Here is a 27793-nt window from a genome sequence, read left to right as displayed (position 1 = left end):
CACGTATCCACTTTGCTTCGGACCTTCATTATCTTGCAGGAACTCCCTAATAGTTCACTACTAGCAACAAAGACCACTTCATGTGCTTCATGTGGTATCGATACTCATACTTCGAAAAGGCTACAACTAAACTCTGTGCACTTTCATACTATCGCCACCCATTCTAGGATACATCATGCATGGTGGTACTAAAGACGATGTGGCTTTCCTGGCATGTGCGCAATGACATTAGACACGACAAAGACCAAAGCCCACGAAAGCATCGCGTAGATTTCTGCATGGCTACATCCCCTCGCCACTTTGCATCCAACAACACCCTCGGGTGGACATGTCCAATGGGAAGATGACGGTCCTAAGTGATCCAGGTTATCACACGATAGCTGCTAGCGGTCCCAGGGAGATCAAGGGCCACGCTGAGCCGCCTTCCGAGCATTGGGAGCCCCCACATGATGCCTGGCTCAAGTTAAATGTTGATGGAGCATTTTGTGAGCAGTATGATAATGGTGGCATTGGTGTGGAGCTTCAAGACAATACCGGACAAATTATTATTTTCTTCATTTCGACACCTTTTCACATGCAATAAATGCATTGAAGGCTGAGATGAAAACTTCTTGAGAGGGAGTTGCGCATGCGCTAGAGTGGAGCTCATTATCGTTTATTCTATAAACAGACTGCATGGAAGCAGCGGGGATGCTGGACCAGGAGACTACAAATAGGACCCATAATGCTTTCCTTGTTTAGTAGATAAGATGTTCCTTAGGAGTGAAAGGGAGGTGGCAGTGACAGCAGTCACCCGTATGAGAAATTGTGTTAGCCATGAACTAGCCAGGATAGGTCGCGTTAATGTTAAAATCGCAATCTTGTTATGGTTTGACCCGGATGAGGCTATAAAACTATGTGAACTGGATACTGGTTATTAGGACGCCTTTGTTCGATTAGCTAGCAGCACATCGTCGGATCATTGATTTATGTGTTGCAGTTAGTAATTGATGAGGTCACCTATTATAGGTAGGGTCAAGGACCCATCATCTAGGGCCCACCTAGGACCCCACACCATCATTGGTAGGTCTCGGAAGGCAGCTCAGTGTTGTGGCCCTTAATCGGCTTCATATTCCAAGTGCTCCTGAAGCACTCAGAGAGAACCGAGAAGATCGGCATGCTTGCTCTATGAAACCTCAACCGATTCGGGGGCTAATGATGAGGTCACTTAGTACAAGTAGGGTCAAGGACCCATCATCTAGGGCCCACCTAGGGCCCCACACCATCAATGGTAGGTCTCCAGACCATAGACGCATTCACATGCATATAGTTGGAAGTCCACTCGGACGTCTTCCTAGTTGGCTCGACCAGCACCACTCCAATGAGGAAGGTGAAGGGACGACGTGGGAGCTACAATGGTCGAGTAGCCTTAAGTGAGGCTTTAAGCTTAGTCAAGGCTACCGTTACCTGTGACTGTCGTAGTTGTGGTTATTTATACTAGTAATTGACGTAATTATGAGACTTTATTCACCCTTGCAATGTGGAGGTGGAGAGGCAGCGGCGCAAACTATATAAGCCACCCTCTCCCTTTGGTCGATGGATAAGCACTCTTTGTAATCACACACAAGAGAAAACAAGCCTCAGGGCACGAGATGTAGGGTTGTTACCTTCTCCGAGAGGGGCCTGAACTTGTAAACACCGAGGGCTACACATGCTCCATCGCTAGGCTCTGCCCCTCTTTCGTACCCCTAGTACTCATTGTCAGGATCGTAACCCCGAAAGTTGTCACCCATCGTGAGGCTGTGTGTCTAGAAATTTCACGACGCAGGTGGAATTTCATCATCATCATCTTAGTCGGCAGCGACATCTTCTTCGGAGCGCTCAGCTTCATTGCTGACGATTCAATGTGGCTCCAGGAAGCCTCGTTGGATGTGGACGCGCTACCCATCTTTGGCGTGACACACTTCCTACGCGCTACCATGTACGGAGTCCTTTTCTGATAGTCGTCAGTCTCGTACCGAGTAGCTCCTCTCCTTCCCGCTGGTCGCCGTCTGATACGTCTCCAACGTATCTATAATTTTTGATTGTTCCATGCCATTATATTATCCATCTAGGATGTTTTATATGCATTTATATTCTATTTTATATGATTTTTGGGACTATTCTATTAACCTAGAGCCCAGTGCCAGTTTCTGTTTTTCCTTGTTTTTGAGTTTTACAGAAAAGGAATACCACGGAGTCCAATTGACGTGCCAATTTTTGATGATGTTTTATGGACCAAAAGAAGCCCCTGGAGTAAAAGAGTTGGGCCAGAAGAGTCACGAGCCATCCATGAGGGTGGGGGCGCGCCCTACCCCCCTTGGGCACACCCCCTATCTTGTGGATGACTCGGAGACCCCCTGACGTGAGACCTATGCCAAAAATTCCTATAAATACAGAAACCTCCAGAAAATAACCTAGATCGGGAGTTCCACCGCCGCAAGCCTCTATAGCCCCCCAAAACCAATCGTGACCCTATTTCGGCACCCTACCAGAGGGGGATCCCTCACCGGTGGCCATCTTCATCATCCCGACGCTCTCCATGACGAGGAGGGAGTAGTTCACCCTCGGGGCTGAGGGTATGTACCAGTAGCTATGTGTTTGATCTCTCTCTCTCTCTCGTGTTCTTGATTCGGCACGATCTTGATGTATTGCGAGCTTTGTTATTATAGTTGGATCTTATTATGTTCCTCCCCCTCTACTCTCTTGTAATGGATTGAGTTTTCCTTTTGAAGTTATCTTATCGGATTGAGTCTTTAAGGATTTGAGAACACTTGATGTATGTCTTGCATGTGCTTATCCGTGGTGACAATGGGATATTCACTTGATCTACTTGATGTATGTTTTAATGATCAACTTGCGAGTTCAGTGACCTTGTGAACTTATGCATAGGGGTTGGCACATGTTTTCGTCTTGACTCTCCGGTAGAAACTTTGGGGCACTCTTTGAAGTACTTTGTATTGGTTTGAATAGATGAATCTGAGATTGTGTGATGCATATCGTATAATCATACCCACGGATACTTGAGGTGACATTGGAGTATCTAGGTGACATTAGGGTTTTGGTTGATTTGTGTCTTAAGGTGTTATTCTAGTATAAACTCTATGATAGATCGAACGGAAAGAATAGCTTCATGTTATTTTACTATGGACTCTTGAATAGATCAATCAGAAAGGATAACTTTGAGGTGGTTTCATACCCTACAATAATCTCTTTGTTTGTTCTCCGCTATTAGTGACTTTGGAGTGACTCTTTGTTGCATGTTGAGGGATTGTTATATGATCCAGTTATGTTATTTTTGTTGAGAGAACTTGCACTAGTGAAAGTATGAACCCTAGGCCTTGTTTCCTAGCATTGCAATACCGTTTATGCTCACTTTTACCACTTGCCACCTTGCTGTTTTTATATTTTCAGATTACAAAAACCTATATCTACCATCCATATTGCACTCATATCACCATCTCTTCGCCGAACTAGTGCACCTATACGATTTACCATGATATTGGGTGTGTTGGGGACACAAGAGGAAATGGGCTGTATGCTGTTTTCCACAGATTTGAGGCTTTCTTAAAAAAAGATTGACGCACAAGAAGTGACTGTTGGATGTCCATCCAATGGCCATCATGCTTTTTCAATCTCTGATCTTCCTGCTCCAGCCACTCAAACAAGCGCCGGCGGGATTGCCTGCTCCCTCCTCCCCGCGGCCGGCTGTGCTGCCGCAGAGGCGTCACCGCCCCACCGTACTCCCATCGCTGGCCTAGCCATCCCTCTACTCACCCACACGTGTTGTTATTCTCCGGTGATGGCAGACGAACCAGTAAACCCTCGTACAGTCGTACTCCCCTCCACGTGGGAAACAACTATCGAGTCTTCCCTGCCTCCGTGTCATTCCCTTCCTAGGCCTCACCGTCGTCCACCGCCCTCGTGCTCTCGGCGCGGCCTGGTCAACATGGTCAACGACCGACATGCATCTGAAGTGGACTATACGTGGAGAGGCTGACAGCTGGGTCCACAGTAGCACGCAAGGAAATGCCTCCTTATTACGCGCAAAATAATGATTCCTCCACCTGATATCAGGGACCCACCGTAAGGGCCTCTGTATTTTGCCAAAAAAACGTTACTGCCACTGACAGCTTGGACCCACCAGCTATATCTTCGCACACAAGGAAGTGCCTCCTTATTACGCACAAAAAAGTGAATACTCCCCCTGCTAGCTGGGACCCAGTATAGTGGCAGGCTGACTTGTGGGCCTACTAAGTTGACGAGGACCGAGGGCTTTGTCAACGTAGTCAATATGCACGATTCTAGCTCTAGTGACCGTACGATGTCCATCCAACGGCCGTAGTGCTTCTTCAACCTCTCATCTTCTTGCTCCAGCCGCCCAAACCAGCGTCGGTCGTGCCTCATGCTCCTACCTCCCGTGTCCGGCTGCGATGCGGCGGAGGCCTCACCGCCCCCTACTACTCGCACCGCTGGCCAGGCCATCCCTCTACTCACCCGCACCCACCTGTTATTCTGCGGCGAAGACAACCTCACACCACAGCGAACCAGTGGACCCTCATACTCCTCTTCGCATCGTTCCCTTCCTAGGCCTCGCCGTCGTCCACCGCCCAGGTGCTCTCGGTTCGGCGTGGTCAACGTGGTCAAGGAACGGCTTCCATCGGACATGGACTATACATGGAGAGGCTGACAGCTGGGTCCACGACCACAGCAAGGAAGTGCCTCCTTATGACCCGCAAAATAATTATTCCTCCACCTGACAGCGGGTCCCCACCGGACGGGCCACCGTATTTCATGAAAAAAATGTTCCCCCTGACTGCTGGGACCCACCAGCTACCTCTTCGCACGCAAGAAAGTGCGTCCGGGCAAAAAATGATTCGCCCCCCTGACTGCTGGGACCCACCAGCTACATCTTCACAGGCAAGGAAGTGCCTAACAGTCGGGACCCTCCTGGTCGAAGCGTACGTAGCGTTGTCATTCTGGTCGCGAACGTGTACGTACATACTGGTCGATGTAGAGGCGCGCATGTTTCGTAGTAGAGGCGCATGTAGCATGTACACGTGCGTACAAACGGCCAGTGTGCAAGAAAGAAAATACGGCCACGTACGTACATACGGGCAGGGTCTCAAACGCCTACTCGCGCATACGTACGGCCAGGGCTCGTGTACATGGCTGGGTCGGAACAGAGAAACAATGTCATCGTCGTGTTCATGGGGAGCCAACCGGCTGGGTTGGAACGGAATGCCTCGTCATGTTCATCGGGAGGGCTTGGACGGAACAACCGATGGAAATGAGGCCTTGCGTACGACAGAACGGAGGAAACAACCTTCTGTTCGACTGGCCACGTTCGAAACGGGATCCTGTTCATCGAGAGGGGTCTGGCGTACCGCAAAACGGATGAAACGGACCTCCTGCGGTCGAAACGGGGGTCCTATTGATCGGGAGGGGTGTGGTGTACCGCAAAACGGAGGAAACAGACTTGTGTTGGTGCGCTACGGTCAAAACGGGGGTCCTGTTCATCGGGAGGGGTGTGGTGCACCGCAAAACGGGACTCCACGAGATACTGTTCATCTCCACCGTCGACCCCCTCCAGCCTCCACGGGCTACTGTGCATCCACCGTCGACCTCCTCCAGCCTCCACCTATGACTGTTCATCCACAGGCTCCTGTTCATCCAGCCTCCACCGCGTGCTACTCCACCGGCTACTATTCAACCAGCCCTCTCCACGGGGCTCCTGTTCAACCACCCCTCCGCGGGGCTACTGTTCATCCAGCCCTGCACCGTCTACTGTTCATCCTGCCCTCCACGGGGTGGTCCTGTTCATCCTGCCCTCCACGGGGTCCTATTCATCCAGCCCCAACCGGCTCGATCGATCGGGGTCCTGTTCATCCAGAGGCAACACCACAGGGCCCTGTTCATCCAGAGGCAACACCACGGGGTCCTGTTCATCCACCCCCACCGGGAACTGTTCATCCAAACCTCCCAGCAACACTCACTGTTCATCCAGAGGCAGCATCGATCAGCTTTAGTTAGCAGCAGTAGCGAAGGAATCGCTCGATCGGGTTCAGTTAACAGCCATCGATCGATCGCTCGGGTTCAGTAATGCGTAGCCTGCAGTGCAATCGCTCGGGTTCAGTTAGAGCCCAACGCCTCGCACCCACGTGCGTGCGTGTACGAGAGAAGCACACATCGCTTCTACCACCCACCGTAACCGGGAACACCGCGATATTTTCCTCGCCCTCGCTTCTAGCTTGGTTTTTTCTGTCATGGACGGCCCAAAGAATGTCATGCAGCTGCGTCTCCGGCCCGCCCAGGACGAAAAGCCCATTTTCTATCATGATTTTTTGTCATAGAAGTAGGACCCCACCACATCTATGATGATACCAGGTTTTTTCACAATTATCGTCATAGAAGTGTCATAAGTATGACAGAATTTTTTTCATTCGGCCCAAAATGTCACAGATGTGTCTTTTTTGTAGTGCTACATGCACCGCCTATCCATAATGGTTTGAAAAATCATATTCTTGTGTACTTGTGTGCGAGCTAATTATATGTGCAGTAAATTAGAAGGAATTCTCAAACATATTGGTCTTAAGGCATGGGCACATGCATGGAGTGCATGCCATGGCATTTTAATTCCAAAAAATTAAAAAATGACCAGAAAAACATGAAACCTTGCTTGATTTAATGTCATGCCACCAAGATGATGTGGTAAAAAAATTGGCCTGTTTGACGAACGTTTGGACACACACCCCTCACAAACTGGAGCAACTCGCTAGATGGTTCGTGGTTCCAAGAGGGAACAATGCATGTTTGATGATGGACGGGAGATAGCTTCCTCTTATGGTCTTCAAATTTTTTCCTACGTTTAACGTGCACTAATACAACTGCCATGTGAAAATTTAGAAAATTTCAGGGGTCATTTGACCTTTTAAAGATTTTTAGTGATTTTCTAACCATTTAATGATCGTAATTCAAATTTGAACTACATCTAGATGCAACGCCTAACTATAATGGTTTGAAAAATCATATTTTTGTGTACTTATGTGCTAGTTAATTCCATGTACATTAAATTAGAAGGAATTTTCAAACATATTTGTCTCAAGGCATGGGCACATGCATGGAGTGCATGCCATGGCATTTTAATTCCAAAAAAGTAAAACATGATCTGAAAAACATGAAACCTTGCTTGATTTAATGTCATGCCACCAAGATGATGTGTTAAAAAATCGGCCTGTTTGATGAAAGTTTGGACACACACCCCTCACAAACCGGAGCAACTCACTAGAAGGTTCGTGATTCCGAGAGGGAACAATTCATGTTTGATGACGGATGGGAGATAGCTTCCTCTTACGGCCTTGAAATTTTTTCCTATGTTTAACATGCACTAATACAACTGTCATGTGAAAATTTGGAAAATTTCAGGGGTCATTTGACCTTTTAAAGACATGTAAGTGATTTTCTAACCATTCAATGACCGTAATTCAAATTTGAACTACTTCTACATGCAACGCCTAACCAAAACGGTTTGAAAAAATCATATTTTTTGTACCTGTGTGAGAGTTAAAAAATCATCAGACGATGTAAATATCTGGTTCTCAAAAAAGAAAATGTAAAGATCTCGCAAGACAACCAGCCCCCACACGATTGGCACTCTATCTCGTGGCTCGAGGTTTGGTAGGTGATTGGCGAGGATCATTAATCAGACACGGTTCTGTATTGGAAACCGTCAGCTATTATGTTCACACATGGATTTTGCTGCGGGAATCGTGTGTAATTCAAGGTACAATACTCGTAAATTCCGGCGATCGGCGTGTGTACTATCCCCGTCGATCTAGATTCCGGCCGCCAATAAATACTACCTTTCTCACGTCGTTCTGCCTGCATTCTCATCTACATCTCTCTCTCTCTCTCTCTCTCTCAAATCTCTGCCATGGCGCCACCGGTCTACCCACGCGCCGACGAGGAGTCGCCGCCCCCCAAGGACGCTCACTCGATTACTAGCAATGAGGACCCCTACGCTCCGCCTGACGAGGTTGCACCGGACCCCAACTTTGCATTGGTTTTGGGACCAGTACAATCTTTGTCTGTGGAAGTCGCTGCCGCCGGCTGAGAAAGCCAGGAAAGTGGCATTCAAGAAGGAGATGGCGGAGGAGGAAGCCAGCTACCAGGCGGCCTATGAAGTCCATGATGCTGCCTAGAAAAAAGAGGCGGTGGAGCTTTGGGGGCGGGTGCGTCATCATGCTGAGGAGGTGTACGAAGACGGGTACTTCGTGAGGAAGGTCATAGGCGCTGGGCACCTCGTCACCGTGTGGAGGTGGGCTGGTAAGCTCCAGTGTGCCACCGACGAGGAGCTCTGGTGGGCGCCCAATGAAATGGCAAGATCGACCACGCGCGTCCGCCAGCAAGAGGCAGATCTGTACGTCAAGTGCTATGAGGCGGAGGAGTCGGAGTACTGCCTCCGCACTGGGAAGACGTCGCGCACCAGGGAGCTGCTGGCGAGGGGCTACCGGAATACTGGCCCCAGGAGGGATTATTAGTTTTAGTATTGTTCATTTTCAATTTTATGCATTGTACCTAGTAGTTAAGTACCATCACGTATATGTGATGATATTACACACACACACACACACACACACACACACACAGATATATATATATTCTATGATGAACTAATGAACAATTTATATATATATATATTATGAATTCCATTTTCTCTTTGTTTTTGTATACTAATTTGAATCTAGCTATTATCATTCACATATATAGAATGAAAAGAGTATATACACACAATGAAACATAACATATAAGAATGGAAAACAGAGTACACACATTGAAACAGAGCAATAAACAGAGCAATACTATGATTGCTGTGAATACATAGCTATCCACATCGAAACGAATTTTCAAAATAAAATGTGTCCATGAGACCATGACCAGCAACCCTTGACTAGGGTAGCTCTTGGCTCTGCCTGAACTCGTGTAGGCGTTCGTCCAAGCGGTCGACACGCTCGCGGTACATCTGGAGCGCGATCTCGAGCTCCAAGTTGGCGATTTCATCGAAGATCACCAGCTCGAGGATGCGATGGCCATGTTCCTCTACCGCGCCCAGGTGGACACCTAGGCCAAGGAGGCAGTCGAGCCTACGGACCAGCGCGTTGGCATCCAGCGGGCCGCGGACAAGGTGAACGGCGGCACCCATGTGAACGGCGCGACGGGCGTCCGGTGCAAGTACGGCGTGGCCGGCCTCTGGTGCAAGTACGGTGCTGAGGGCCTGTGCCCACTCCTGGCGAGGAATTGGGGTACTGATGGGACGTGTACCCAGTTGCGACGCCGTGTCGACAATAGGCAAGCACCGATATAACCGCTCTTGCTATGCGGCGCGCCGCGCCTCTCGCTCTGCGGCGCTCCAATGGTCTAGCCATGCGGCGAGCCGTAGCCTATCAGCGCAGACGCGCCTAGCTTGCTCTGCAGCGCACCATCGATCATGTTGTGCGGCGAGCTGCAGCCTGTTGGCGCTGACATGCCTATCTTGATCCGCGGTGCTCAAGCACCATGCACCAAAGGTCTGCTCAACCCTGGCGATGACGCGCATCACGACATCGTCTATCGCGTTGCCGGGGAGTGCCTCGGCCTCGACGGGCCGTGGCGCCTGCTCGTTTTCCTCATCGACGAGGTTGATCGCAGAGGCGGCGCTTTGGTGGGTTGGCATGCTTGGAAAAGGTGGATGTGCTACAGGCTGCACTTGTCGCCTCCATGTGTCGCGTGCCCCCAATGCGCAATATAGCAGGGTGGCGGGAAACATGTGAGGAAATGGCGGGAAACGGTGGCATGTTCATAGAACGCCATCAATTAATGGAAACTTTGCATAGAAGGAACATCAAGCTAGCACAAGAAGTAGATGATGATCAGATGAACACAGACCACACTAGGGAACCCATCGGTGATGAATTCATCAATCCCAAATGGTTGAATACTAGCAAGTGTTTGCCCACAACACGCACGGCCTATTCCATCACAAACAGGTCGGATGGATCAATTGTATGCCACGTATCGCACATTGTCAAAAAGTAATGCGATAGAAAATAAAAAAAATAAAAAACAAGGACCTCGAGGTTAAATTAGCTGAGGGAATGGGTCATTTCGGTCATTTGACCAAAATGATCCGTCGTATCAGTTAATTTAACATCGACACAACTTCCCATACAGTAACCCATCCGGTGGCTGCTCCAGCCTGAGCATACTTACCTTGATAGTTTTCTTACATGAGCTACTAGTGGAACAGCTAGTCCTTCCTGATAGGAATGCCTCTTCGCATCCTTATGGCATATCCGAATGACCGCCCGTCCCACAACGGCCAATAGATGTTGTGTAGACAGAGCATATCACATACGTCTTATTAGAAGCAATCGTCTGTGTTATTATTGGTCTTCGCACACATTTCTGAATACAGACCTATTTGCCGCGTATCACGCACATCTTCTTATATTGAACCGTCTCTGTTCTCTTGCCTAATCACAAACAGTTCATCCGAGTGAACCGTATGTTGTACATCACACACACCTTGATCGGGCTGACCGTTTCTGTCATGTTGCCTAATCACAAACAGTTCATACGAGTGAACGGTATGTTGTACATCGCACACACCTTCATCTGGCTGCCCGTTTCTTTTGTTCCTCCTCATCGCAAACAGTTAATTGAGCTGAACCGTATGCCCTGCATTGCACTCGCAACTAAAATTTGAATCGTGTTTGATGCATCCTCCATCGCAAACGTTTTGTACCTTTTTTGATGGTTATTTTACACGACCATTTGCGATTATGGCATCGCACACAGTTTCGTCGAAGGGTCTCTGATCATAGTGTCGTGTTAGCAGCAACCTGCAGTAGTGAATGTCAAACTATAATTTTAGTGATTTTCTACAATAGAGAATGATAAGGTTATTGCATTGATTTATACTAACTTATCTCACGAGTTCTTGTTGAGTTTTGTGTGGATGAAGTTTTTAAGATTTAGGGAAACCGGGATATAAAAGGAACTAAGGAGACACAAAAGCTCTAGCTTGGGGATGTCCAATGCATCCCAAGATAATATTTCAAGAAGTCTCAAGCATCTAAGCTTGGGGATGCCCCGGTAGGCATCCCACCTTTCTTCATGAACAATTATCGGTTAGTCTCCGTTGAGCCTAAGTTTTTGCTTCTTTACATGATGTTTGCTATTCTTGGAATGTCATTAAATTTTTATTTGATTTTTATTTTAATAAAATACTTAGATCTAAAATTTTAAAATGGGATAGAGTCCTCACATAGCTATCTATTTACTTAACTCCTCACTTGATCTTCACTTATATCTTTTTGGAGTAGTTTGTCGAACACTCTCATGCTTCACTTATATTAGTTTGAGAGTTCATAATGGTGATGAAAATTTGCACAAGCTATTGAATTGGTCCTAATATGATGAATATCCAAGAAGGATATAATAAAAACTTTCATATATATCATTGGATATGATACGTTTGATTCCTTGCAATTGTTTTGCGATATGGGGATAATAATATGCGAGTCATGTTGGAGAGTAATTGTGCTTTAGTAGGAATATTGGTGTGAAGGTTTATGATTCCCTATGCAAGCACGTAAAGTCAATAGTTATGCAACGAAGTTATATCCTACTTATGGTGCATTATTAAGTGTTAGTTATGTTTAATGCATGTTTATGACCATTTTTGTTTTTTGGTTTTTCGCTTCTCAATCTATTTGCTATCCTTCATTTGTACTAAATGGGAATGCTGCTTGTGCATCAAACTCCTAAAAACCCAAAGTTGGGCCATATGAGGACACAATACCTACCTATATGTGGTATTTTCTTGCCGTTCCAAGTAAATTTGCATGTGCCAACTCTAATTTTCAAAATGAATTTCCGTTTTATGTGCCCGTACCGCTCACGAAGCGGCAGAGGGTGGCCAATATTTTCCATGCTAGGTATTTTATTCTCACAATGAGTGTTTATTCACTTATCATTGTAGGAGAGTGTGGCAGGTAATAGGGATTCCCAGTCCTGAAATAAAAAATATTATGATATTGAATTCCTTGGAAAGTGTTAGTATGGAAGGCACCTGTGGATACGGCTAGCCATGGATTGTGAAAGAATGATGGAAAGGAAATAAACTTTACTTTCTGTTTGGGAACCATCTATAATTTTTCTAGCATGGAAGATATTGGGAACTCTTGGTCATTTTCGTCGACAGGAAAAGCATGCCTCTCAAAATAATTTCATCTCTCAATTTAAGCCTTGAGCTCTGACACCTCTGCAAATCTCTGCTTCCCTCTGCAAAGGGCCTATCTGTTTACTCTTATGCAATTTTTATTTTTATTTTGAGTCTCCATCTTATAAAGCAACAACTAGGGAACACTATTGTCATACTTGTGCACTGGATGTAGCTAATATTTGAGTGTGTTTCATGAATGGATCAATGATTGAGCATAATAGGCTAGGGATAACTTTATTTAGCGTTGATATTTTGAAAGACATGGTTGCTTGTTAGTATGCTTGAGTATTGATGTCTTCATGTAAAATTATAGACTATTGCTTTGAATCATTCAAGTTCAAATGTCCATGCTACAAAAGGAAAGCGTATATGATGAATATGATAGGTAGCATTCCACATAAAAATTTTGTTTCCAATTGCTACTTTATCATGATGAGTTTTATGAGAAAGAGTTGCTGTTATGATGCTAGGAAAAGTGATTGAAATTATCATTGATCAAACTTATGCATTATGCTAACATTCACACTTCATAACTTATTTCTTTTATCATTTAGCTACTTGAGGACGAGCAGGAATTAAGCTTGGGGATGCTGATACGTCTCCGACATATCTATGATTTATGAAGTATTCATGCCATGTTTACAACAATTTTATATGGTTTGGGTGCAATTTTATATGATTTAAATGAAACTAACCTCGATTGACACTGTTTTCAGCAGAACTACCGTGGTGTTGTTTTTTGTGCAGAAATCAAATTTCTCCAAATGCAACTAAACTTTTTGACATTTTTAGGAGAAAAGAGGTACTAGAAGCATTGTTGGAGGGCCAGAACCGCCACGAGGTGGCCACAACCCAGCTAGGTGTGCCATCCCCCTCCGGCGTGTGTTGGTGGGTAGTGGGCCCCTCGAAGCCCATCTCAGCGTGTGACCGACGCTGAAAAATCCTACAAATACAGAAACCCCGAGAAATAACCCTAGATCAGAACTTCGACTCCGCTGCCGCACGCCTCTATACCTTCGAAATACCATTTGGAGCCCTATTTCGGCACCCTGCCAGAGGGGGAAATCATCACCGGAGGCCATCTTCACATCCCAGTGGCCACCATGATAAGGAGGGAGTAGTTCACCCTCGAGGCTAGGGGTATGTACAAGTAGCTATGTGTTTGATCTCTCTCTCTCTCATGTTCTTGATTTTATACCATCTTGATGTACTGCGAGCTATGTTAATATAGTTGGATCATATGGTGTTTTCCCCCTCTCTATCTTGTTGTGATGAATTGAGTTTTTACCTTTGAGGTTTCACTATTATCGGATTGAATACTTTTATGGATTTGAGAACGCTTGATGTATGTATTGCATATGAATACTCGTGGTGACAATGAGGTATTATATTGATTCACTTGATGCATATTTTGGCACTCAACTCGCGGATTCCCGGGGTGACATTGGGGTAATCTATGCATAGGGGTTGATGCATGGTTTCATCCTACTTTCTCTAGTAGATATCTTGTGGCACTCTCTAAAGGTCTTTGTGTTGAATTGAATATTATAAATTTGAAGTTGTTTGATGTGTATCGCATAATTGACTCACGGATACTTGTGGTGACATTGGAGTATCTAGGTGACATTAGAGTTGGTTGATGCGTATCATATGGTGTTATTTTAGTACGTACGCTAGGGCTATTTGTGACAATTATAGGAATAGCTCAATAGATTGATCGGGAAGAATAACTTTGAGGTGGTTTCGTACCCTACAAACAATTTCATCTTATGTTCTCCGCAAGATAAGAACTTTGGAGTGATTCTTTGTCGCACGTTGAGGGATTATTATATGATTCAACTATGTTAGCACTGTTGAAAGATTGCACTACTGAAAGTATGAACCCTAGGCGTTGTTTATAAGCATTGCAATACCACTTTTGCTCTGTTTTATCACTTTCTACCTTGCTGTTTTTTATTTTCAGATTACAAAAACCTATATCTACTATCCATATTACACTGGTATCACCATCTCTTCACCGAACTAGTGCACCTATACAATTTGCCATTGTATTGGGTGTGTTGGGGAAAAAAGAGACTCTTTGTTATTTGATTGCAGGGTTGTTTGAGAGAGACCATCTTCATCCTACGCCTCCATGGATTGATAAACCTTAGGTCATCCACTTGAGGGAAAATTGCTACTGTCCTACAAAACTCTACGCTTGGAGGCCCAACATGAGTCCACAAGAATAAGTTGTGTAGTAGAAATCAATGTTACATCATCTTTGTATGTTTATGTTAATAAACTTCTCAATGTTGGGCGAAGTCGACTACTCAATATTTACCTTCTTGGATGTGGGAAGAAATGGCGGTGGCATATGTGATACATGGTTGTTGCATGGATGCACATATCTCTACTTGGCTATCTGTAGGTTACAGATCTAAACCTAGAACTATGTGTTGCATTGTTATGTTATAGTAGTGGGGAATCCAGATTCTTTGGGAACACCTTCGCCCAATTGATTTTGAATCTCTTCACAACTCTCTGTTGCATTTATTTTACTCTTCCACATTTATTTACTTCCTTCCACCATTCATCTGCAATAGTTTAACCCACGTATTCACTTTGCTTCGGACCTTCATTATCTTGCAAGAACTCCCTAATAGTTCACTACTAGCAACAAAGACCACTTCATGTGCTTCATGTGGTATCGATACTCATACTTCGAAAAGGCTACAACTAAACTCTGTGCACTTTCATACTATCGCCACCCATTCTAGGATACGTCATGCATGGTGGTACTAAAGACGATGTGGCTTTCCTGGCATGTGCGCAATGACATTAGACATGACAAAGGCCAAAGCCCACGAAAGCATCACATAGATTTCTGCATGGCTACATCTCCTCGCCACTTTGCATCCAACAACATCCTCGGGTGGACATGTCCAATGGGAAGATGACGGTCCTAAGTGATCCAGCTTATCACACGATAGCTGCTAGCGGTCCCAGGGAGATCAAGGACCACGCTGAGCTGCCTTCCGAGCATTGGGAGCCCCCACATGATGCCTGGCTCAAGTTAAACATTGATGGAGCATTTTGTGAGCAGTATGATAAAGGTGGCGTTGGTGTGGAGCTTCGAGACAATATTGGACAAATTATTATTTTCTTCATTTCGACACCTTTTCACATGCAATAAATGCATTGGCGGCTGAGATGAAAACTTCTCGAGAGGGAGTTGCGCATGCGCTAGAGTGGAGCTCATTATCGTTTATTCTATAAACAGACTGCATGGAAGTAGCGGGGATGCTGGACCAGGAGACTACAAATAGGACCCATAATGCTTGCCTTGTTTAGTAGATCAAGACGTTCCTTAGGAGTGAAAGGGAGGTGGCAGTGAAAGCAGTCACGTCTATGAGAAATTGTGTTAGCCATGAACTAGCCAGGATAGGTCGCAATCTTGTTATGGTCTGACCCGAATGAGGCTATAAAACTATGTGAACTGGATACTGGTTATTAGGACGCCTTTGTTCGATTAGCTAGCAGCACATCGTCGGATCATTGATTTATGTGTTGCAGTTAGTAATTGATGAGGTCACCTACTATAGGTAGGGTCAAGGACCCATCATCTAGGGCCCACCTAGGACCCCACACCATCATTGGTAGGTCTCGGAAGGCAGCTCAGTGTTGTGGCCCTTGATCGGCTTCATATTCCAAGTGCTCCTGAAGCACTCAGAGAGAACCGAGAAGATCGGCACACTTGCTCTACGAAAGCTCAACCGATTCGGGGGCTAATGATGAGGTCACTTACTACAAGTAGGGTCAAGGACCCATCATCTAGGGCCCACCTAGGGCCCCACACCATCAATGGTAGGTCTCCAGACCATAGACGCATTCACATGCATATAGTTGGAAGTCCACTCGGACGTCTTCCTAGTTGGCTCGACCAGCACCACTCCAATGAGGAAGGTGAAGGGACGACGTGGGAGCTACAATGGTCGAGTAGCCTTAAGTGAGGCTTTAAGCTTAGTCAAGGCTACCGTTACCTGTGACTGTCGTAGTTGTGGTTATTTATACTAGTAATTGACGTAATTATGAGACTTTATTCACCCTTGCAATGTGGAGGTGGAGAGGCAGTGGCGCAAACTATATAAGCCACCCTCTCCCTTTGGTCGAGGGATAAGCACTCTTTGTAATCACACACAACAAGAGAAAACAAGCCTCAGGGCATGAGATGTAGGGTTGTTACCTCTTCCGAGAGGGTCCTGAACTTGTAAACACCGAGGGCTACACATGCTCCATCGCTAGGCTCTGCCCCTCTTTCGTACCCTAGTACACATTGTCAGGATCGTAACCCCGACAGTTGTCACCCATCGTGAGGCTGCACATCTAGCAATTTCACGACCCAGGTGGAATTTCATCATCATCATCTTAGTCGGCAGCGACATCTGCTTCGGAGCGCTCAGCTTCATTGCTGACGATTCGGTGTGGCTCCAGGATGCCTCGTTGGATGTGGATGTGCTACCCATCTTTGGCATGCCACACTTCCTACGCGCTACCACGTACGGAGTCCTTTTCTGATAGTCGTCAGTCCCGTACCGAGTAGCTCCTCTCCTTCCCGCCGGTCGCCGTCTGATACGTCTCCAACGTATCTATAATTTTTGATTGTTCCATGCCATTATATTATCCATCTAGGATGTTTTATATGCATTTTTATGCTATTTTATATGATTTTTGGGACAAACCTATTAACCTGGAGCCCAGTGCTAGTTTCTATTTTTCCTTGTTTTTGAGTTTTATAGAAAAGGAATACCAAACGGAGTCCAATTGACGTGCCAATTTTTGATGATTTTTTATGGACCAAAAGAAGCCCCTGTAGTAAAAGAGTTGGGCCAGAAGAGTCACGGGCCATCCACGAGGGTGGGGGCGCCCCCTACCCTCCTTGGCACGCCCCCCTATGTCGTGGACGACTTGGAGACCCCCTGACGTGAGACCCACGCCAAAAATTCCTATAAATACAGAAACCTCCAGAAAATAACCTAGATCGGGAGTTCCGCTGCTGCAAGCCTCTGTAGCCCCCCAAAACCAATCGGGGCCCTGTTTCGGCACCATGTCGGAGAGGGGATCCCTCACCGGTGGCCATCTTCATCATCCCGACGCTCTCCATGACGAGGAGGGAGTAGTTCACCCTCGGGGCTGAGGGTATGTACCAGTAGCTATGTGTTTGATCTCTCTCTCTCTCTCATGTTCCTGATTCGGCACGATCTTGATGTATTGCGAACTTTGCTATTATAGTTGGATCTTATGATGGTTCTCCCCCTCTACTCTCTTGTAATGAATTGTGTTTTCCCTTTGAAGTTATCTTATTGGATTGAGTCTTTAAGGATTTGAGAACACTTGATGTATGTCTTGCATGTGCTTATCTGTGGTGACAACGGGATATTCACGTGATCTACTTGATGTATGTTTTGGTGATCAACTTGCAGGTTCAGTGACCTTGTGAACTTATGCATAGGGGTTGGCACATGTTTTCGTCTTGAATCTCTGGTATAAACTTTGGGGCACTCTTTGAAGTACTTTGTGTTGGTTTGAATAGATGAATCTGAGATTGTGTGATGCATATCATATAATCATACCCACGGATACTTGAGGTGACATTGGAGTATCTAGGTGACATTAGGGTTTTGGTTGATTTGTGTCTTAAGGTGTTATTCTAGTATGAACTCTATGATAGATTGAATGGAATGAGTACCTTCATGTTATTTTACTATGGACTCTTGAATAGATCGATCAGAAAGGATAACTTTGTGGTGGTTTCGTACCCTACAATAATCTCTCCGTTTGTTCTCCGCTATTAATGACTTTGGAGTGACTCTTTGTTGCATGTTGAGGGATTGTTATATGATCCAGTTATGTTATTATTGTTGAGAGAACTTGCACTAGTGAAAGTATGAACCCTAGACCTTGTTTCCTAGCATTGCAATACCGTTTACACTCACTTTTACCACTTGCTACCTTGCTGTATTTATATTTTCAGATTACAAAAACCTATATCTACCATCCATATTGCACTTATATCACCATCTCTTCGCCGAACTAGTGCACCTATACAATTTACAATTGTATTGGGTGTGTTGGGGACACAAGAGACTCTTTGTTATTTGGTTGCAGGGTTGCTTGAGAGAGACCATCTTCATCCTATGCCTCCCACGGATTGATAAACCTTAGGTCATCCACTTGAGGGAAATTTTCTATTGTCCTACAAACCTCTGCACTTGGAGGCCCAACAACGTCTACAAGAAGAAGGTCGCGTAGTAGACATCAAGCAATTTCTGGCACCGTTGCCGGGGAGGTGAGTGCTTGAAGGTATATCTTTAGATCTGGCAATCGTATCTTTTAGTTTCTTGTTTTATCACTAGTTTAGTTTATAAAAGAAAACTACAAAAAATGGAATTAAGGTTGCCTCATATGCTTCATCTTTTTAATGTCTTTCGTGAAAATGATGGGAAGGAAAATTATGCTCAAGTACTAGATTAAGAATTACGTAGAATGCTTGGCATAAAATATGTGAATGATGAGCATGATTGCAATGTTGTTAGTATGAATTCTTTGAATACCCATGATGCTAATGATATGCAAAGCCACAAGCTTGGGGATGCTAAGTTTGATGAAGATGATATGTTTAGTCTCCCAAGTTTTGATGAGGAAATTTATTATGATGAAAGCATGCCTCCTATTTATGATGATTATTGTGATGACACGTATGCTATAAAGAATAAATATAACCATGAAACGTGTCATCATGATTTTAACTTTCAATTGGATTACGCTTCACATGATAGTTATTTTGTTGACTTTTCTCCCACTACTGTTGATGAGAATAAATTTGCTCATGTGGAGAGTAGTAAAATTTCTATGCAAGTAGATCATGAAAAGAATGCTTTATGTGCTGGTTATATGGTTGAATTCATTCATGATTCTACTGAAAATTATTATGAGAGAGGATCATATGCTTCTACATATTGCAACAATATCAAGTTTCCTCTCTATGTGTTGAAATTTTTGAAGTCATGCTTGTTTTGCCTTCCTATGCTAGTTGATTATTGTTCCCGTAAGTTGTTTGCTCACAAAATCCCTATGCATAGGAAGTGGGTTAGACTTAAATGTGCTAGTAATATGCTTCGTGATTCTCCCTTTATGTTTCAATTCTTATCTTTTATGTGAACATCATTGAAATCATCATGCCTAGCTAAGGGCGTTAAACATAAGCGCTTGTTGGAAGGCAACCCAATTTTATTTTTGTTCTTTGATGTTTGCTCCTATTTAGTAATAAATAATTCATATAGCCTCTGTTTAAATGTGATTTTATGTTTTAATTAGTGTTTGTGCCAAGTAGAACCTTTGGGAAGACTTGGGTGAAGTCTTTGCGATCTTGCTGTAAAAAATAAAAAAAATTGCGCTCATGAGATTAGCTGCCATTTTTTACTGGAGAGTTCTTTTAGGTTGATTATTTTTGCAGAAGATTAATAGACGAATTCCTCAGGTCCACCAATTTATTGCAGAATGTTTGGAGGTACAGAAGTATCCGAATGATGCAGATTACAACAGATAGTTCTGTTTTTCACGGATTCTGTTTTCTATGTGTTGTTTGCTTATATTGATGAATCTATGAGCAGTATCGGAGGGTATGAACCATAGAGAAGTTGGAAAACAGTAGATATTACACCAATATGAATTTAGAATGAGTTCACAATAGTACCTAAGTGGTGACTTATTTTCTTATACTAACGGAGCTTACGAGTTTTCTGTTAAGTTTTGTGTTGTGAAGTTTTCAAGTTTTGGGTAAAGATTCGATGGACTATGGAATAAGGAGTGGCAAGAGCCTAAGCTTGGGGATGCCCAAGGCCCCCCAAGGTAATATTCAAGGATAACCAAGAGCCTAAGCTTGGGGATGCCCCGGATGGCATCCCCTCTTTCGTCTTTGTTCATCGGTAACTTTACTTGGGCTATATTTTTATTCACCACATGATATGTGTTTTGCTTGGAGCGTCATTTTATTTTCTTTTATTTTTGCTTTTGTTTGAATAAAATACCAAGATCTGAAATCCTTAAATGTTAGATAATCTTCACATAGTTACATAATTATTCAACTACTCATTGATCTTCACTTATATCTTTCGGAGTAGTTTGTCATTTGCTCTAGCGCTTCACTTATATCCTTTGAGAGCATGACGGTGGTTTTATTTTGAAGAAATAGATGAACTCTCATGCTTACTTATATTATTTTGAGAGTCCTAAACAACATAGTAATTTGCTTTGGTTATGAAACTAGTCCTAATATGATAGGCATCCAAGATGGGTATAATAAAAACTTTCATATAAAGTGCATTGAATACTATGAGAAGTTTGATTATTTACGATTGTTTTGAGATATGAAGATGGTGATATTATAGTCATGCTAGTTGAGTAGTTATGAATTTGAGAAATACTTGTGCTAAAGTTTATGATTCCCGTAGCATGCACGTATGGTGAACCGTTATGTGATGAAGTCGTAGCACGATTTATTTATTGATTGTCTTCCTTATGAGTGGCGGTCGGGGACAAGCGATGGTCTTTTCCTACCAATCTATCCCCCTAGGAGCATGTGCGTAGTACTTCGTTTTGATAACTAATAGATTTTTGCAATAAGTATGTGAGTTCTTTATGACTAATGTTGAGTCCATGGATTATACGTACTCTCACCCTTCCACCATTGCTAGCCTCTCTTGCGCCGTGCAACTTTCGCCTGTAGCATGCACCCACCATTACCTTCCTCAAAACAGCCACCATAACTACCTATTATGGCATTTCCATAGCCACTCTGAGATATATTGCCATGCAACTTTTCACCGTTCCGTTTATTATGACACGCTCCATCATTGTCATATTGCTTTGCATGATCATGTAGTTGACGTCGTATTTGTGGCAAAGCCATTGTTCATAATTCTTTCATAGATGTCACTCTTGATTCATTGTGCATCCCGGTACACCGCCGGAGGCATTCACATAGAGTCATATTTTGTTCTAAGTATTGAGTTGTATTCTTGAGTTGTAAGTAAATAAAAGTGTGATGATCATTGTCCCAGTGAGGAAAGAATGATGGAGACTATGATTCCCCCACAAGTCGGGATGAGACTCCGGATGAAAAATAAAAAAAAAGAGAAAAAAGAGGCCATAAAAAAGAGAAGTCCAAAAAAACAAAAAATGAGAGAAAAAGAGAGAAGGGGCAATGCTACTATCCTTTTACCACACGTGTGCTTCAAAGTAGCACCATGATCTTCATGATAGAGGGTCTCCTATGTTGTCACTTTTTATACTAGTGCGAATTTTACATTATAGAACTTGGCTTGTATATTCCAATGATGGGCTTCCTCAAATTTCCCTAGGTCTTCGTGAGCAAGCAAGTTGGATGCACACCCACTTAGTTTCCTTTGTTGAGCTTTCATACACTTATAGCTCTAGTGCATCCGTTGCATGGCAATCCCTACTCACTCACATTGATATCTATTGATGGGAATCTCCATAGCCCGTTGATACGCCTAGTTGATGTGAGACTATCTTCTCCTTTTTGTCTTCTCCACAACCACCATTCTATTCCACCTATAGTGTTATGTCCATGGCTCATGCTCATGTATTGTGTGAAGATTGAAAAAGTTTGAGAACATCAAAAGTATGAAACAATTGCTTGGCTTGTCATCGGGGTTGTGCATGATTTAAATATTTTGTGTGATGAAGATAGAGCATAGCCAGAATATATGATTTTGTAGGGATAGCTTACTTTGGCCATGTTATTTTGAGAAGACATGATTGCTTTGTTCGTATGCTTGAAGTATTACTGTTTTCATGTCAATATTAAACTTTTATTTTGAATCTTATGGATCTGAATATTCTTGCCACAATAAAGAAGATTACATTTATAAATATGTTAGGTAGCATTCCACATCAAATTTTTTGTTTTTATCATTTACCTACTCGAGGACGAGCAGGAATTAAGCATGGGGATGCTTGATACGCCTCCAACATATTTATAATTTGTGATTGTTCCATGCTATTATATTATCCATGTAGGATGTTTTATATGCATTTATACTCTATTTTATATGATTTTTGGGACTAACCTATTAACTAGAGCCCAGTGCAAGTTTCTGTTTTTCCTTGTTTTTGAGTTTTACAGAAAAGGAATACCAAACAGAGTCCAATTGATGTGCCAATTTTTGATGTTTTTTTATGGACCAAAAGAAGCCCCCGGAGTAAAAGAGTTGGGCCGGAAGAGTCCCGGTCCATGCACAAGGGTGGGGGGCACACCCTACCCCCTGGGCGCGCCCCCTATCTCGTGGACGACTCCGAGACCCCCCCTGACGTGAGACCTATGCCAAAAATTCCTATAAATATAGAAACCTCCAGAAAATAACCTAGATCAAGAGTTTCGCCGCCGCAAGCCTCTGTAGCCCCCCAAAAACCAATCGGGACCCTATTCCGGCACCCTACCAGAGGGGGTTCCCTCATCGGTGGCCATCTTCATCATCCCGACTCTCTCCATGACGAGGAGGGAGTAGTTCACCCTCAGGGCTGAGGGTATGTACTAGTAGCTTTGTGTTTGATCTCTCTCTCTCGTGTTGTTGATTCGGCACGATCTTGATGTATTGCGAGCTTTGTTATTATAGTCGGATCTTATTATGTTCCTCCCCCTCTACTCTCTTATAATGGATTGAGTTTTCCTTTTGAAGTTATCTTATCGGATTGAGTCTTTAAGGATTTGAGAACACTTGATGTATGTCTTGCATGTGCTTATCCGTGGTGACAATGGGATATTCACGTGATCTACTTGATGTATGTTTTAATGATCAACTTGCGAGTTCAGTGACCTTGTGAACTTATGCATAGGGGTTGGCACATGTTTTCGTCTTGACTCTCCGGTAGAAACTTTGGGGCACTCTTTGAAGTACTTTGTGTTGGTTTGAATAGATAAATCTGAGATTGTGTGATGCATATCGTATAATCATACCCACGGATACTTGACGTGACATTGGAGTATCTAGGTGACATTAGGGTTTTGGTTGATTTGTGTCTTAAGTTGTTATTCTAGTACGAACTCTATGATAGATCGAACGGAAAGAATAGCTTCATGTTATTTTACAACGGACTCTTGAATAGATCGATCAAAAAGGATAACTTTGAGGTGGTTTCGTACCCTTCAATAATCTCTTCGTTTGTTCTCCGCTATTAGTGACTTTGGAGTGACTCTTTGTTGCATGTTGAGGGATTGTTATATGATCCAGTTATGTTATTATTGTTGAGAGAACTTGCACTAGTGCAAGTATGAACCCTAGGCCTTGTTTCCTAGCATTGCAATAGCGTTTACGCTCACTTTTACCACTTGCCACCTTGCTGTTTTTATATTTTCAGATTACAAAAACCTATGTCTACCATCCATATTGCACTCGTATCACCATCTCTTCGCTGAACTAGTGCACCTATACGATTTACCATGGTATTGGGTGTGTTGGGGACACAAGAGACTCTTTGTTATTTGGTTGCAGGGTTGCTTGAGAACACTACAAAAAAAAGACACATCCGTGACATTTTGGGCCGAACGAATTTTTTTCTGTCATACATATGACACTTCTATGACGATAATTGTGACAAAACCCGGTATCATCATAGATGTGGTGGGCTCCTACTTCTATGACAAAAAATCATGACAGAAAATGGGCTTTTCGTCCTCGGCAGGCCGGAGACGCAGTTGCATGACATTCTTTGGGCCGTCTATGACGGAAAAAACCATGGTAGAAGCGAGGGGGAGGAAAATTCCGGGGAGTTCCCGGTTACGGTGGGAGGTCGGGGGCCGAGCGATGCACGTTTCTCTCGTACACGTACACGCGTATGTGCGAGGCATTGGCTCTAACTGAACCCGAGCGAGGCGTTGGGCTCTAAATAAACCCGAGCGATTGCACTGCAGGCTATGTGTTACTGAACCCGAGTGATCGATCGATGGCTGTTAACCGAACCCGATCGAGCGATTCCTTCGCTACTGCTGCTAACTGAAGCCGATCGATTGGATGAACAGTGAGCGGTGGCGTTGCCTCTGGACGAACAGGACCCCGTGGTGTGGAGGGCTGGATGAACAGTAGACGGTGGAGGGGTGCCCGTGGAGGGGTGGTTGAACAGGACCCCATGGTCTGGAGGGCTGGATGAACAATAAACGGTGGAGGGGTGGTTGAACAGTAGCCGGTGGAGTAGCGCGCGGTGGAGGCTGGATGAACAGCAGCCCGTGGAGGCTGGAGGAGGTCGACGGTGGAGATGAACAGTATCCTGTGGAGTCCCGTTTTGCGGTACGCCACACCCCTCCCAATGAACAGGACCCCCATTTCGACTGTAGGAGGTCCGTTTCATCCGTTTTGTGGTACGCCACACCCCTCCCGATCAACAGGACCCCCTTTTCGACCGTAGGAGGTCCGTTTCCTACGTTTTGCGGTACGCCACACCCCTCCCGATCAACAGGACCCCCGTTTCGACCGTAGGAGGTCCGTTTCCTCCGTTCTGCGGTACGCCAGGCCTCATTTCCATCGCCCGTTCCGTCCAAGCCCTCCCGGTGAACACGACCACACATTCCGTTCCGACCCAGCCGGTTGGCTCCCACGCGTTCCGTTGCCTCCTGATGAACATGACGCATTCCGTTGCCTCCCGATGAACACGACGCATTCCGTTGCCTCCCCATGAACACGATGCATTCCATTGCCTCCCCATGAACACGACGATGACACTATTTCTCCATTCCGACCCAGCCATGTACACGAGCCCTCGCCGTACGTATGCGCGAGTAGGCGGTCGAGACCCCGCCCGTATGTACACATATGTGGCCGTATTTTCTTTCTTACACCCTAGCCGTTGTACGTACATGTACATGCTACGTAAGCGCCTCTACTACGACATGTGCGCGCCTCCACATCCACCAGTATATATGTATGTACACGTTCGCGACCAGAATGACAACGCTACGTACGCTTCGACCAGGTGGGTCCCGACTGTCAGACACTACCTTGCGTGCGAAGATGTAGCTAGTGGGTCCTAGCAGTCAGGGGGTGAATCGTTTTTTTTTGCCTAGACACACTTCCTTGCGTGCGAAGATGTAGCTGGTGGGTCCCACCAGTCAGGGGGGTGAATCATTTTTTTGCCCGGACACACTTCCTTGCGTGCGAAGATGTAGCTGGTGGGTCCCAGCAGTCAGGGGGAAACATTTTTTCGTGAAATACAGTGGCCCGTCCGGTGGGTCCCAACTGTCAGGTGGAGGAATCATTATTTTCCATGTAATAAGGAGGCACTTCCTTGCTGCGGCCGTGGACCCAGCTGTCAGCCTCTCCATGTACAATCCACGTCCGATGGAAGTCGTTCCTTGACCATGTTGACCACGCCGCGCCGAGAGCACCAGGGCGGTGGACGACGGCGAGGCCTAGGAAGGGGACGTCGCAGAGCCCGGGAACACGCGGCAGCGGAAGCCCGCGCGGAGAGGAGTACGAGGTTTCACTAGTTCGGCTGCGGTGTGAGGCTGCCGTCGCTGCAGGGCCTGGCTAGTGGTGGGAATAGTATGGGGCGGTGAGGCCTCCGCGGCAGCACATCCGGCCATGGGAGGCAGGAGCATGCGGCACGACCGGCGCTGGTTTGGGCGGCTGGAGCAAGAAGACCAGAGGTTGAAGAAGCACTACAGCCGTTGGATGGACATCGTACGGTCATTGGAGCTAGAATCGTTTATATTGACTAACTTGACAAAGCCCTCCGTCCCCGTCAACTTAGTAGGCCCACAAGTCAGCCTCCCACCAAGGTGGGTCCCAGCTAGCAGGGGGTATTCATTTTTTTGTGCGTAATAAGGAGGCACTTCCGATGGGTCTGAGCTGACAGCAGGGGGAATGTTTTTTTCGCGAAATACGGTGGCCCGTCGGGTGGGTCCCAGTAGTCAGGGGCAAACGTTTTTTTCGTGAAATATTAGTGGGCGTCCGGTGGGTCCCTGCTGTCAGGTGGAGGAATAATTATTTTCCGCGTAATAAGGAGGCACTTCCTTGCGGCTGCCGTGGACCCAGCTGTCAGCCTCTCCACGTACAGTATTCTTCTGATGGAATTCGGTCGTTGACCACATTGACCACGCCATGCCGAGAGCAACAAGGCGGTGGAGGACAACAAGGCCTAGGAAGGGGACGACGCGGAGCAGGGGAAGACGCGGCAGTGGATGCCCATGTGGAGAGGAGTACGAGGGTTCACTGGTTCGGCTGCGCTGCCGTTGCCGCAGAATAACCGGGGGTGTGGGTGAGTGGAGTGGAGGGATGGCCTGGCCAGCGGTGGGAGTAGTATGGGGGCGGTGAGGCCTCCACGGCAGCATAACCGGCCACGGGAGGCAAGAGCAGGCGACACGACCGGCGCTGCTTTGGGCGGCTGGAGCAAGAAGACCAGAGGTTGAAGAAGCACTATGGCCGTTGGATGGACATCATACGGCCAGTCGAGCTAGAATCATGCATATTGACTAAGTTGACAAAGCCCTTCATCCCCGTCAACTTAGTAGGCCCACTATACTGGGTCCCAGCTAGCAGGGGGAGTATTCATTTTTTTGTGCGCAATAAGGAGGCACTTCCTTGCGTGCGAAGGTATAGCTAGTGGGTCCGAGCTGTCAGCGGCGGTAACGTTTTTTTCACGAAATACAGAGGCCCTTTCGGTGGTTCCCAGATGATAGGTGGAGGAATCATTATTTTGCGCGTAATAAGGAGGCATTTCCTTGCGTGCGGCTGTGGACCCAGCTGTCAGCCTCTCCACGTACAATCCACTTCAGATGCATGTCGGTTGTTGACCACGTTGACCACGCCACGCCGAGAGCACCAGGGCGGTGGACGACGGTGAGGCCTAGGAAGGGAACGACACGGAGGCAGGGAAGACTCGGCATTTGTTTTTGTTTTCCACGCGGAGGGGAGTACGACTGTACGAGGGTTTACTGGTTCGTCTGTCGTCGCCGGAGAATAACAGTAGGTGTGGGTGAGTAGAGGGATGGCTAGGCCAGCGATGGGAGTATGATGGGGCGGTGAGGCCTGCGCGGCAGCACAGCCGGCCGCAGGGAGGAGGGAGCAGGCAGTCCCGCCGGCGCTTGTTTGAGCGGCTGGAGCAGGAAGAGCAGAGATTGAAGAAGCACGACGGCCATTGGATGGACATCCAACATTATACGGGCCATCTGTGGAAAGCCTCAAATCTGTGGAAAACAGCATACATCCCATCTGCCATTATTTCAAATAATTTACAACCCATTTGCTAATTCTTACGGGTTTTTTTGGAGCCCATATTCTTTTTGTTAGCATTGCAACCCATATTGTGGCCATGGTTAAAAAATTATACGAAATTTTGCATATGTCGGTGCGGTCTGAACTGCTTTTAATCCCAAAATTTCGAGTCACATTCAAACTGATTTTAAAAATAAATGTATATCAATATAAAATCCAATAAATTGTCCATGCATAAAAA

The sequence above is a fragment of the Triticum aestivum genome, chromosome 2A (assembly GCF_018294505.1).
Source record: "Triticum aestivum cultivar Chinese Spring chromosome 2A, IWGSC CS RefSeq v2.1, whole genome shotgun sequence".
NCBI lineage: Eukaryota > Viridiplantae > Streptophyta > Magnoliopsida > Poales > Poaceae > Triticum > Triticum aestivum.
Note: the sequence above shows the minus strand (reverse complement) of the source record.